The sequence below is a fragment of the Antechinus flavipes genome, chromosome 3 (genome assembly GCF_016432865.1).
Source record: "Antechinus flavipes isolate AdamAnt ecotype Samford, QLD, Australia chromosome 3, AdamAnt_v2, whole genome shotgun sequence".
NCBI lineage: Eukaryota > Metazoa > Chordata > Mammalia > Dasyuromorphia > Dasyuridae > Antechinus > Antechinus flavipes.
This window is the reverse complement of record NC_067400.1, coordinates 608917390-608931788: the sequence shown is the minus strand read 5'-3', so window position 1 is coordinate 608931788 and position 14399 is coordinate 608917390.

The window sequence follows — 14399 nt, the reverse complement described above, 5'->3', positions numbered from 1 at the left end:
TTTATGAGCAAACTTTCAGAGGACTCCTTGCTTCTTGTCTATGTCATGGATGCCATCAAATCTTTCTTCCGTCCCTTTTAGGTGCTTAGAACTAGAATTTGCATGGAGATGTCTAAGATTCTGGGAGATTTAACCATCTTCAAGCAAGAGAAAATTGAATATCTAGGGAAGATCTATGTTCAAGATCAAGAAACTAGCTAGTGGTATAGTTGGGGTAGAACCCAAGTCTCCCAACTTCTTGTCGAGGACTCTATCCAGGGATCTACCTCCTTTTTCATGTTTTTTTCCCTTTTCTCTCTCTTGGCCCCTGCCAATATATGGTGGCTCAGATTTGGAGTGAGAGTAGGAGATAAAACACATGATTTTAAGGGCCTTGGTTCAATATCCACCTTGGAAGCTGTATCAATAAACATTTATTAAGCCTTTACTGTATGCAGATTATTGCGCCTGACAATCAGGAGAGACAATAATAACGATAACAGGTATTTATATTGTACTTTTGGAGACGGAAATGGCAAATCTTCCAGTGCCTTTGCCAAAAGAACTCCAAATGGTATCATAGAGAGTTGGACACGACTGAAGTAACTCAATAACAACAACGTATAATATTTTCAGATGTGCAAAGCACTTTCTATCTACTTTTTGGCTGAGGACAGCCTGTCTTTTGCCTCTTTTTGTATCCCCAGCACTTGGCACAATGCCTGGCATATAGCGGGAAATTCATAAATGTTTATTGATTGACTAATTCATCATATCATGCAATATCACAACATCCAAGGATAAGCTGGTAAATATTTAACAACTGATTCTCTGGGAAAGAAATACTCCTAACACACTTTAAAATTTAATCTTCAGTATTCACATTTTCTCCACTACTTTCTTAAGTCTAACAACAGTATTTGAAAGTAGGGCAGAAAGACACTAAGACAAATATTATCTCGGTGCTACTTTGGATATGACTGATGGACTGTGCATTAGAAAACCTAAAATGATAAATCATTATTATAACTAATAGGAATGGAATCTCTGATTACTGAACTGTTCCCTAAGATGTTCAAAGACTTATTTTCTGCAGTTTTTGTTTTGTTTTAATTTTGCTAAGGCAATCGGGGTTAAGTGGCTTGCCCAGGGTCACACAGCCAGGAAGTGTGAAGTATCTGAGGCCAGATTTGAAAGAAGGTCTTCCTGACTTCAGGGCTGGTGCGCTATCCATTGTGCTACCTAGCTGTCCTGCATTATCATATTCTTAAAAGAAAACAAATGTATTTTAAAAAATGATTTCCTATGTCAAGTGTTTGTGAAATCAGAAGCACACTGTATACTATGCTTTTAATGTCCAGTAATTTTGAGAGGTGTGTATAATTGATTATTCTGGATATATGAGTAATATGATGATGAAATTTAATTAAAAATAATAAGGGAAAGCAACAACCACCATCAATCACCACCACAAGTAACTCAAGCCCTGATTTGTAGGGTTTGCTGATTTATCAGATGTAAATGTTCATAGTGAAAATTTAACAATCGACTTGCTTGGCTGGCTCCAGCCCATCCTGGACTATGAGGTAAGAGTAATTATTATCCCCATTTAACAGATGAAAAAACAGAGGTTCCAAGAGGTCAGATTAACTACTGACTCAACGTTCCAGATCACTTTCCTCTTAAATGCTACCTTCCAAGAAGTGTCATCCAGAGAAGATACAGTTCTTTCCCTGGGGAAGTTTGGAGTTTAGTTGGAGAAATAACCACATAAGCTATTAGAGAACAACATCGGAGTTTTAAAATAAGAAGGAGAAAAATATAAAAACGATGGTTCTCTTGGTTTGGGACTTCCCTGAAAGGTTTCATGGTAGGAAAGGGTCTTTTAATGAGCCTTGAAGGTGGAGATAATAATTAAAAAAAAATAACAATGGGTAGAGCAGAGAAGGGGGGGCATCTAGAAATTCATTAAACAAGCATCTTTAAGCTTCCTGGGTGTAAAGAGGCCCTGAGAGAGGCATAAAGGTCAGTTAGCTAAATCACTGTTTGTCCTTAGGATAATAACTGACATTTCTGTAGCATCTTAAGGTTTACAAAGGGCTTTAAATGATCTCACTTAATTCTCACCATCACCCTGAAGGTAAGAATCATTGTTTCCCCAGTTTTACAGAAGATAAAGCCACTGATCTTGTAATCAGAAGAATTACTTCATTGCCATGAGCCTCAGTTTCCCCAACTATAAAATGAGGGGATTGGACTAGCTGGGTCTATGAACCTGAAGTCACGATCGTAAGATCCTGACATAAGATAAAGTCATTTTTCAGTCACATCCAACTCGTCATGATCCCATTTGAGGCTTTTCAGAGTGCTGAGCCTGAAGTCAGGAAAACCTGAGTTCAAATCCAGCTTCAGACACTTACTAGTGTGACCCTGAGCAGCTCACTTAACCCTACTTGCCTCAGTTTTCACAACTGTAAAATGAGCTGGAGAAGGAAATAGGAAATCACTCCAGTATCTTTGCTAAGGTTTAACAGCAACTTCCTGACTCGAAATTCACCATTATAGCCCCATATCAAAATGCTTCATAGAGCTCACAGTCTAGTAGAAGACTTAGACTCAAGCAAAGTTTGAAATTTGTCACCGAAACTGCATTAGAAAAGTAGTTTTCTCCTTTAAAATGGGGGAATTATGGGGCAGCTACATCCCTGGAGTCAGAAGGATGGGAGTTCAAATCCAGCCTTAGAAAAATATTACTAGCTGAGTGATCTTGGGCAAACCACTTTACCCCCTTGAAAAACCTTACCTTGCTTGAAAAACAAACAACAACAAACGAAACAAACAGCAAAATGATTCCTGGGTTCTCTTTCAATTCTGGCTTTAGATTATATGATCCTAGTCTAAATTCAGGGGAAATTGTTCTGGGAAGTTGGAAAAGCCGCTTGCTCCAGGTGTTAAGGAAAATTGTCAAGGACCACACCTTCCAATGTGACAGCTCTGGCTGGATCCCAGGAGTAGATCCAACTGTTGTCCTGCTCTCCCATCTGGTTTGAGATCCCTCTTTTCTGTTAACATTTGAAGCTTGTAGTCTTTGATTTTAATTTAAATTTAATTCATTTTGAACTTCAAAAATTCCAACAGACATGAACATTTCTTTTTTTTTTTTTAGTGTTTTTCAACATTTATTTATTTTTATAAAAGCTTTTTAATTTTCTTTCTTTTTTTGAATATAATATTTTTTACTAAAGCTTCTTATTTTCAAAATATATACATGGATAATTTTTCAAAAGTGACCCTTGCAAAACCTTGCATTTCAAATTTTTCCACTCCTTTTCTCCACTACCTCTCCAGATGGCAAATGATCTATATTAAATGTTAAAAAATTTATGTTAAATCCAATATATGTACTTATATTTATACAATGATGCAGCACAATAAAAATCAGATCAAAAAGGAAAAAAATGAGAAAGAAAACAAAATGCAAATAACAAGAAAAGTGAAAATGCTGTGTTGTGGTCCACACTCAGTTCCCACCGTCCTCTCTCTAAGTGCAGATGGCTCTCTTCATCACAAGATCATTGAAACTGTTCTCAATCTTCTCATTGTTGAAAAGAGCTACATCCATCAGATTTGATCATCGCATAATCTTCTTGTTGCTGTGTATAATGATCTCCTAGTTCTACTCACTTCACTCAGCATCAGTTCCTGGATGTCTCTCCAGGCCACTCTGAAATCATCCTGCTGGTCATTTCTCATAGAACAATAATATTCCATAACACTCATATATCATCACTTATTCAGCCATTCTCCAGCTGATGGGGATCCACTCAGTTTCCAGTTTCTTGACACTACAAAGAGGCTCTACAAAGCTTTTTGTACATGTGGTTCCTTTTCCTTTTTTAACAATCTCTTTGAGATATAGGCCCAATAGAGATACTGCTAGATCAAAGGGGCTGCACGATTTGACAACCCTTTGGGCATAGTACCAAATTGCTCTCCAGAAGGGTTGGATCAGTTCACAGATTCACCAACAATGTATCAGTGTCCCAGTTTTCCTACATCCCCTCCAATATTCATCGTTATCTTTTCCTGTCATCTTGGCCAATCTGAGAGGCCTGTAGTGGAACCTCAGAGTTCAGACAGGAACATTTCTATAAACAAAGAATAGAATAAGGAGATGGCAAATTTAATTAAAAATCTCTATTAGTACAGCTTGGTAATTTTAAAAAGTGTATAATAAATTCAAGACATTCAGGTACAAGACTGTCCTGATTGTCTATCTGTCTGTCTATCTGAGCTTCCTTCCATCATTTAAAAATATTTCACTGATTGTTTTGGCAGGGGGTACTTTTATCACTAACCTTCCTGCTAATTGTGTTCCTACTGCTTCCTTAACTAAAAATAAGCAAGCAAACAAACAAGCAAAAAAAAAAACAAAAAACGTTCCTTTGTAACAAGCATAGTCAAGAAAAATAAATCTATACATTGGTCATGCTCCAAAATACGTTTCACTTTGTATCTCTAGTCATCACTTTTCTGTCACTGGGTGGGAAGCAGCTTCATAACTCATCTTCTGGAATTGTGATTGATCATAGTATTGATCAAAGTTTTTAAGCTTTTTAAATTATTTTTGGTACAATGTTGTAGTCGTACAAATTGTTCTGGGTTTTGCTCACTTTATTCTTCATCAATTCATATCAGTGTCCCCAGATTTTGCTGAATCTATGCCTTTTGTCACATTTCAAAGTACTCAAATTTTCTGTTACATCTATTGTATCCTTTCTGAGCTCACTTCTCCATCTGGACCCCCAAAAAGCTTCCCTACTATTCCTAGTATTCTAGGGAGTAAATCTGAATGTGACCATCCTCCTAACACTCATGGGTCCCCACCAGTGTGCTTCTCATTACCAATCAGCTAACAGATTCAGTTAGTTCTTAATAAAAGTACTTAGCCAAATAGCAAAACAATAGTTTTAAGCATTTCCTTCCTTATTTCTCAAACCCCAAGTCCTGGGACTCATTCTTTCACAAAAACACACAGATAGGAATAGTTGGACACAAAACTAAAGTGAAATCACAGTGAGGCCATTTGAAGAGAACATGTTTCCAAAGCCACATACAACTCTAGGATGGGAGGGCCCTGATTTCCTTTCTTTTCTTGGAGAATACTCATGAAGTTCACTCTGGGGGTAGGGTTATCAGTGATGAATGAATCGCTCTATTATTTAATTGACACAAGAAGATTTTCTTGAAGGATACAAGATTTCCACTGAACAAATGGCTCAGATAGACTTGTTCCTTGAAGGTGTGGATCTTTGTTGGACAGGTGGGTCCCCTGCTAAAATAAATTCAGCAGGTAACTGGACTACTGGCCTGCATCAGTCACTGGATTTAGCTATAGTCCTCATTGCTTCCAGCTTCTGGTTCAACAAGGTGTTCCTGTGATCTTTTCATCTAGAATACTATAATTATATATCTTTAACCTAAGATGGGCAGAAGCTTCTTTTTTACTCTCTCGGGGTTGGTTCTGAGCTTTGTCATCTTCAGTCAATAAGAGGGAAAGAATTTGTCTCTTCTATTTCACAGTACTTTCTGTTCCAAGTCAGTTGCCTAGAATGACTCTGTTTTTACTTATACTAATTAGACTTAGACACTTTCCATACTCCTGCTGGGGTCTGGTTCCTATGAGCCTGGGGACAAAGCTAGAGAGCCAATCTGTGCTTTGCAGCCATTGTCTTGTCTGGCTTTTTCATATGCAGTTGAGCTGTATAAATCTCAGACTCTTTTTAAGATGTGAAATGTTTCCTTTATATCTGAAAGGGCTTCCACTTTACATTTCAGGGTCTGTTTTTGTACCTTTTGACGTTTAAGTTAGACCCTAAGTCCTTACACACGTAAATACTGTAATTTTTTTCTCTCTTTCCTGAATTGATAGATATCCCCCTGTGGTTTTCAGTTCTTTGCCAAAACAAAAAAGGGTTTCTTTGAATATTTTTATACTTATATATCCTTTTTTTCTTTTATCTTTTTTTGTGGTATAGTCCTGCTGGAAGCTAAGCATAGCTAGGTCAAAGAGTATATATTTAATTTAGTGACATTTTTGGACATAGTTGCAAAACACTTTCTGAATGACTAGACTAATTCAGAATCCTGACAATAGTTTTATGTACCTGTCTTCCCACAGCACCTCCATCACTTTCTTTCTTTCTCTCTCTCTCTCTTCCTTCCTCTTTCCTTCCTTCCTCCTTCCTTCCTTCCTTTCTTTCTTCTTTCCTTCCTTTCTTCTTTCTTTCTTTCTTCTTTTTTCTTTCTTCTTTCTTTCTTTCCTCTTTCTTTTTTCTTTCTTCCTTCCTTCCTTCCTTCCTTCTTTCTTTCTTTCTTTCTTTCTTTCTTTCTTTCTTTCTTTCTTTCTTTCTTTCTTTCTTTCTTTCTTTCTTTCTTTCTTTCTTTCTTTCTTCTTTCTTTCTTTCTTCTTTTTTCTTTCTTTCTTTCTTTCTTTCTTTCTTTCTTCTTTCTTTCTTTCTTTCTTTCTTCCTTCCTTCCTTCCTTCCTTCCTTCCTTCCTTCCTTCCTTCCTTCCTTTCTTTCTTGTTATAGGCCAGAACTCTGAAATAAAACAAGGATTCTTACAAGGTGTTAAGAAAGTGGAATTGATAAGACAATGGTTATCTAGTTTAGCATGGTGATTAATAATTCTCTAGTTCAGTACATGTACTTAGTACTTAATATAGTTCTACAAGATTGACACCTATGATAATGTAATTATAATAGAGTATATAAGCTGGGACTAACTTAGCTAGATTCATTCACTCTATCTCACACCACCGTGGTGGCAGGCTCTCCTCTTTTGCTTTTTCACTGAAAGCAAGGCTCTGGAAGGCTTCCAGAAAACTAGCCAAAGCCCCAGGCAAGGAGACAAGACTGTGAAGGAGATAATAAAGGATTTGGACTTTAACACCTGGCTCTTCTCGTGGTGATTACTTTGCTGAACAGAAGGCTGCTCAGAGATCTCCAGAAAACCAACTGGAACACTATTCTTTCTTTCTTTCTTTCTTTCTTTCTCTCTCTCTCTTTCTTTCTTTCTCTCTTTCTTTCTTCCTTCCTTCCTTCCTTTCTCTCTTTCTTTCTTTAATTCTCTCTTCCTTCCTTCCTTCTTTTCTTCCTTTCTTCCTTCCTTCTTTTTTCTTTCTTGTCATCTCTCTTGATAGAATAGGTATGAAGCAGGACTTCAGAGTTGTTTTAATTTGTATTTCTCTTATTGTTTATCATTTGGAGCATTTCCTATATATTTTTGACGGCTTTTTTTTGGGGGGGAGGGGCTTCTACTTCATCTTTTTTGACTATTTATCTATTGGAGAATGATTCTTGCTCTTACATATTTAAATAAGTTTCTTATTTATCTTGGATATCATCAGTCTTCTTATGGGAGAAACTTATTGCAAAAAAATTTTCCCCCCTCAGTTAATAATTTCCCTTCTGATTTTCAGGCTCCATCATCCTAAATGTTGGCTGATTTAGTCACCCACTTTATCTAAAATCCAGTTCTGCCACAATTCATTTTATTTCCCATCTATCTCCTAGCTAGACACAATCTGAACACTTTTTTCTTCCTCTCTTCCTTCCCCTCCTTTTACAGTCCCATAATTATAATCAAATCACCTCTCTCACTGATTCTGGAAACAGCATGTCCATTGACTTTTCTGTGACCTGTTCCTCATCTCTGTAATTTTCCAAAGCAAAATGTCCTTCCCTGGCTACCACTCCCCTATATGCATTATTTCTGCTTCTTAGCATAAAGCTTTTTGAGAACAGGGAAGATTTTCATTTTAAAATGTTTATCCCTAACATTAAGCTCGGTGTTTGTCTCATAGTAAGCCTTTAGTAAATCCCTTTTCATTCATTCATTCATCCATGCAAAAGCTTTTCAATTTTATGTAATCAAAATTCTCTATTTTAACTCCTTAGATCCTCTTTATCAGTCCCTTGTTTGGTATACACATATAGTTATGAAACATAATTCGTATCTCTTCCTCTCCCCCTTTCTCAAAGGCAATTAAAATTAAGTGACTTGCCCATGGATAAATAGCTACTAAGTATCTGAGACTGGATTTGAACTCAGGTCCTTCTGACTCTAGGGCCAGTGCTCTATCTGTTATACCACCTAGTAACCCTATCTCTTTCTAACTTTTTTATGTAATGGCAACATGGAAAATGGGAGTGCCCTCCTCAGAGTGTATGAAGCATCTTGTGCCTACTTCCAGCACATATGGAAGAGGCTGGAAAGTCTGCTTCCAGAAAAGTGAGATATGTAATAAAAGGGTCCAGCTCTCTGATTCAAATCACATCCAGGTATAGTGACTGTCCCTTCACCATGTGAAAAACAGAAGCCTTTGGAAGGATTGCTGAGCCAGAATTAAGAATACATTAAAAAATTATTAACTGGCTACAGTCTTTTGTCTATTCCACTTGGCTTGGCTGTGTTTGAGTGAGAAGTAAGCCTCTGGAGGTGGGTGGAGAAGAGACAGAGAAAACTGTTTTGGATCTTTATCTCTTTATCTGGGCTGCTATTATATCCATTAGCACTTAGCCCTTTGGTTGCTTTATCTGTTATGTTTATTTTTTCTGCTCTTAAATGCAAGAGTTTTAGCCTAATCTGTGACCTTATGAGGTCACCTTGTGAAAAGTCAAGACAATAAGCTACCAGTCATCTGGGAGCTGGAGCCCAGGGCAGAACTTGTAGCCAGCCAAACCCAGTCTTCCAGCACTGCCCTGACCAGTGACTAAGATCTAGCCCCACAGTGAACTGACATCACAACAGAAATGCTTCATCCTGCAAACAAAAGGAAGCACTCTATCATCCGGGCCATATTCAAAAGTGAATTTAGTGGGTCAAGCTGGGTAGAAAATGCTTTACCAAAATCAGAACTAGCACTGATAAAATTAGCATCCTCTCAATCCCTTGAAAGTATTCTTAGGACCTCAATGGGCAGGGAGGACATGTAGCTATGATCTTTGTTCTAAGGGACCATACTCATCATGGTGATTTTGAGCTAGAAAAAATATCTGCTTAGTTTTTTAAGGACTACACTTAGTATTATTATTTTGGTGAGGCGATTGAGTTAAATGACTTATTCAGGATCATATAGCTATTAGGTGTTTGAGGGAAGATTTGAACTCAGGCTCTCCTGACTCCAGGACCAGTGCTCTATTTTGTGCAGTACCACCTAGCTGCCCCTAGAGCTATATATGTGATATGACCTCAGACATATGGAGCTTATTGTGATATTTGGCATGAAATGTTTGTCTAAACCTAATTGTTGCCATATTATTTTCCCAGGATTTTTTGTCAAAATCTTTCTTGCCTGAGTAATTGGATTCTCTGGAATTACTGAACACCATGTTACTATTTTCCTTTACTTCCTTATCTTGATTAGATAATCTATTCTATAAATCATCTTTTCTGTTTCATTACCAAATTGCTTTGATAATTATTGCTTTGTACCACAGGATGAGATTTGGTACTGTTACTGGTACCTTTTTCTTCCTACTTTTTCTTCTTTATTTCTTATGATACTTTTGGCTTTTTGTTCCTCTAGATAAATTTTGTTACTCTTTTTCCTAGCTCTACAGAGTAATGCTTTGACAATCTAATTGTTATGAAACTGAATAAGTAAACTGATTTAGGAACATTGTAATTTTAAGCATATTGACAAGTTTTACCTAGGAGAAATTAACATGTTTTCATTTATTTGTTGTTTTTGTTTTGCAGTTTATTGAATATTTTGTAGTTGAATTTATATAATTTGATATGTCTTGATAAGAAAACCCACAATCATTTTAGATTTCCTGCAGCTATTTTGAATGGTTTCTCTTTGTTTATTTTTTAAATGAATATTTTAATATTTTGTTTTTCTCAGTTCCCAATTTTTTTACAATTTTTTAAAACTTGGAGTTACAGATTCTTTCCCCTCCTTTTTCCCCTCCCTTCATTGAGAATGTGAAGTTATGCAAAGCATTTCCATAAAAATCATGCTGCATGTTTCTCCTCTACCCCACCAAAACCAAACAAACCCTCAAAAAAATGTTAAAAAACCAACAAACAAAAAACAATAAGGTGTGCTTTAATCTGTTCAGACACAATCAATTTTTTCTATGAGTACGGGTAGCATTTTTTATCATGAATTCTTTAGAATAGTCTCGGATCATTGTATTGCTGAGAATAGCAAAAACATTCACAGCTGATCGTCCCAAAACATTGCTATTACTTTGTACACAGTGTATTTCACTTTGCATGAGTTCACAAAGGACTTTCCAGGTGTTTCTGACAGTGCTCATCATGTCTTATAGAACAATAGTATTCCATCATAATCCCATACCACAGTTCATTTAGCCTCTGCCCAATTGATGGGCATCACCTCAATTTCCAATTCTTTGCTCTGAGAAAAGAGCTGCTATAAATATTTTTGTACATATATGTTCTTTTTTTAAATCTCTTTTGGGATACATATTTAATAGTGGTATTGTTAGATCAAAGAATATGCATGATCTTATAGCCCTTTGAATGTAGTTCATATCTTTTGATCATTTGTCAATTGGGAAATGTTTCTTATTTTTTTAAAAAATATATAAATTTCACTCAGTTCCCTATACATTTGAGAAATGAGGGCTTCACCAAAAAAAAAAAAAAACAAAAAAAAAAAAACAAAAACCACCAACAACAAAAAAACTTACTTCAAAATTCTTTTCACAATGACTATTGCTAACTGTATTTACCACCCATTTTTTCTATTTTCTCTTTCCCTTCATATAGTCTGTCCTCAAAAGTGGACTCTAGGAAAGTTTTTCTTGATAATTTCTTGAAAGATCATCATCAGCTGTTATGGGCCAGAACCCTGAACTTCTTACAAGGTACTAAGTGGAATTGATGAGACGATGACTATCCAGTTTAGCATGATGCTTAACAGTTCTCTAATTCAGTACAAGTATCTAGTACTTAATCCAGTTCTCCAAGATTCACACCTATGATAAGAGAGCATGTAAGCTCAGACAAACTCAGCCAGATTCAGAGCTGGAGAAGACAAGCGGACTGTTGGCTGAAGTACAAACCAGTGGACTTAGATGCATTTCTCCCCTCATTTCTCCACTGAAACCAAGACTCCAGAAGGCCTTTAAGAAAGCTAGCTGGACCCTAGGCAAGGAGACAAGATTTTGAAGGATACAATAAAGGATTGGACTTTAACCCCCAGCAACTCTTGTGGTGATTATTGAACTGAAACGAAGCTGCTCCCAGAGATCCTAGGACAATTGAACCAGAGAACATTCCACTGCTTTTGTATCTCCTTTCTCATTTTGGTCAATTTTTTTTTTTTTTTTTAAGACATTCTTCTCCTCATTAGCTTTTTGTATTTCCTTCTGCATCACTCTCATTTCTTTTCCTAGTGTTTCTTCTCCCTCTCTTACTTGATTTTCAAAATCTCTTTTGAGTTCTTCCATAGTTTGAGACCAATTCTTATTTTTCTTGGGGGTTTTGAATGTAGAAACTTTGATTTTGTTATCTTCTGAGTGTGTGTTTTTATCTTCCTTGTCACCACAGTAATTTTCTATGATCAGAATTTTTTTCTGTTGTTTGCCCATTTCCCCCAGCTTATTACCTAGCTTTTTTTAAATTTAATTTTTTTTTTATTTTTTATTTTGCAGTATATGTTTATTTTAACTTTTTATTGACAGAACTCATGCCAGGGTAATTTTTTACAGCATTATCCCTTGCACTTACTTCTGTTCTGATTTTTCCCCTCCATCGCTCCACCCCCACCCCCAGATGGCAAGCAGTCCTTTATATGTTAAATAGGTTACAGTGTATCCTAGATATAATATATGTGTGTAGAACCGAACAATTCTCTTGTTGCACAGGGAGAATTGGATTCAGAAGGTATAAATAACCTGGGAAGAAAAACGAAAATACAAGCAGTTTATATTCATTTCCCAGTGTTCTTTCTTTGGGTGTAGCTGCTTCTGTCCATCCTTGATCAATTGAAATTGAATTAGCTTTCTTTATCGAAGAGATCCACTTCCATCAGAATACATCCTCACAGAGTATTGTTGTTGAGGTATATAATGATCTCCTGGTTCTGCTCATTTCACTCAGCATCAGTCTCGCCAGTCCTCTCTGTATTCATCCTGCTGGTCATTTTTTACAGAACAATAATATTCCATAACATTCATATACCACATTACCTGGCTTTTAACTCTTTGTTATTTCCAGGATGGAGGGTGTGCTGTCCCAAGATTCAGGAGTTTTGCATAGCTGTTTTCAGAAACCTTTCTAAGGACCTCTTCTGTGAACCAACATAGCAACCTGAATCTTGATTATGGCCAAAGCAACAGAGTCCTTCCTCAATACTAGTAAAGTGACCCACTTAATTTTCTGACCAGCTCTTCAACTCCCAGCTGCAGCTGAAGCTGCCTATTCATATCTTTTGGCTGTGAGATTTATCTTTTTATCTCTTTCTACTGGATTACTATGGTAATATGAAAAAAATGATTATTTATATGGATTTATTTTATATTTTGCTACTTTTCTAAAATTGTTTCAATTACTTTTAATTGAATCTTCAGGATTTTCCAAATTGACCATTATATCATTTTCTTTTCTTTTCTTTTTTGGATAAATTGGTTTACGGTATATCCCAAAGCATTAGGAAACATAATTTCATAGAACATGTGACACATATTGTAGTATGGAAGACATTTACAAAAAGTTTACCAGGAAAAAGAATTGTAGGGGATGATTGGAAAGAGAACAGGGAGGAAAAAGAAGTCAACTCTTTACATTACTTTGGGAGGACACATCATATCATTTATTTTTCTTGTATTCTATCTATTGCCACAACTTGTATTTCTAGAATTACATCAAATAAAACTGATTATAGTACATATTTTTTCCTTTACCTTTGATCTTATTGGGAAGTTCTCTAATATTTCTTTGTTACATGCAATAATGGTTCTTGGTTTTAGTTAGACATTATTTATTATAATAAAAAAGAAAAAGGCCCTTTCCCCAATTTTTATAAAAACAAATGCCTATTTTATCAAAACCTTTTTTTAGATCTATTGATAAAATAGGAAGATGACATCAATCAACTCTAGTAATTCCCTATCACTTTCAAGATCAAATGTAAAACCCCTTGTTTGGCCTTCCTTTGTAACCTGTTCTTCTTCTTCCCAGTCTTTTCATACCTTGTATACACAGGACAATCCATATCTGATTCAAAAACATTTTAATGGTCTGTCCCTTGTGCCTGGGAAGCTCTTGTTCCTCACCTCTCTCTTCTGGCTTCCTTCAGATCTCGACTAAAACCACATCTAGGATAAGCTTTTCCCAATCACTTTTAATGTGATCTGTTTCCCTCTATGGATTATTTCCAATTTATCCTATCTATAGTTTATACATCATTATTTATATTTGTCTTCCACATTGAACTGTGAGTTTTTTGAGGGCAGAGATAGTCTTTTGCCTTTTTTTGGATTGCCAGTGTTTAGCATAGTGCTTGGTATGCAGTAGGCACTTCATAAATGCTTATTACTGATTTCTTCTTCATTTGTTTAAAAATATTCTTTTTATTTTTTGATACTGTCAATTTCACTTTTCCCCCCTTTTAAAAATAAGATCGATGGTTTATCTATTTATTAGATTTTTTTTCTTGTTGCTAGTTTTTTCTAATTTTCTTGATCATTTTGATGAAGTTTTAATTTTGATTTTTGTGATCTCTGATTTTCAGAGTTTCTATTCTTTGTGTTCAGTTGGGATTTAAAAAATTGTTGCAGGTTCATAGTTTTAAAAATTTTCCTTTGGAGGGAAAGGGACCCACATGTGCAAAAATGTTACAGAGTGGATGCCCATCAGTTGGGGAATGGCTGAATAAATTATGGTATACGAATGGTATGGAATATTATTGTTCTATAAGAAACAATTAGCAGGATGATTTCAGAGAGCCTGGAGAGATTTACATGAACTGATGCTAGGTAAAATGAGCAAAACTAGGAGAACGTTGCACACGGCAACACCAAGATTGTGCGATGATCATCAATTATGATGGACTTGACTCTTTTCAGCAATGAAATAGTTCAGGCTAATTCCAATAGATCTGTGATAAAAAGAACTATCTGCATCCAGAAAAAGGGCTGTTGGGACTGAATGTGGATCAAAGGATAATATTTTCATCTTTTTTTTTTTATCATTTGCTTGCTTTTTGTTTTCTTTCTCATTTTTTTCCTTTTTTGATTGGATTTTTCTTGTGCAGCATGATAATTGTGGAAATATATATAGAAGAATCACATACGATTAACATATTTTGGATTATTTTCTGTCTAGAGGAGGGAGTGGGGGCAAGGGAAGGAAAAATAATTTGGAACACAAGGTTTTGC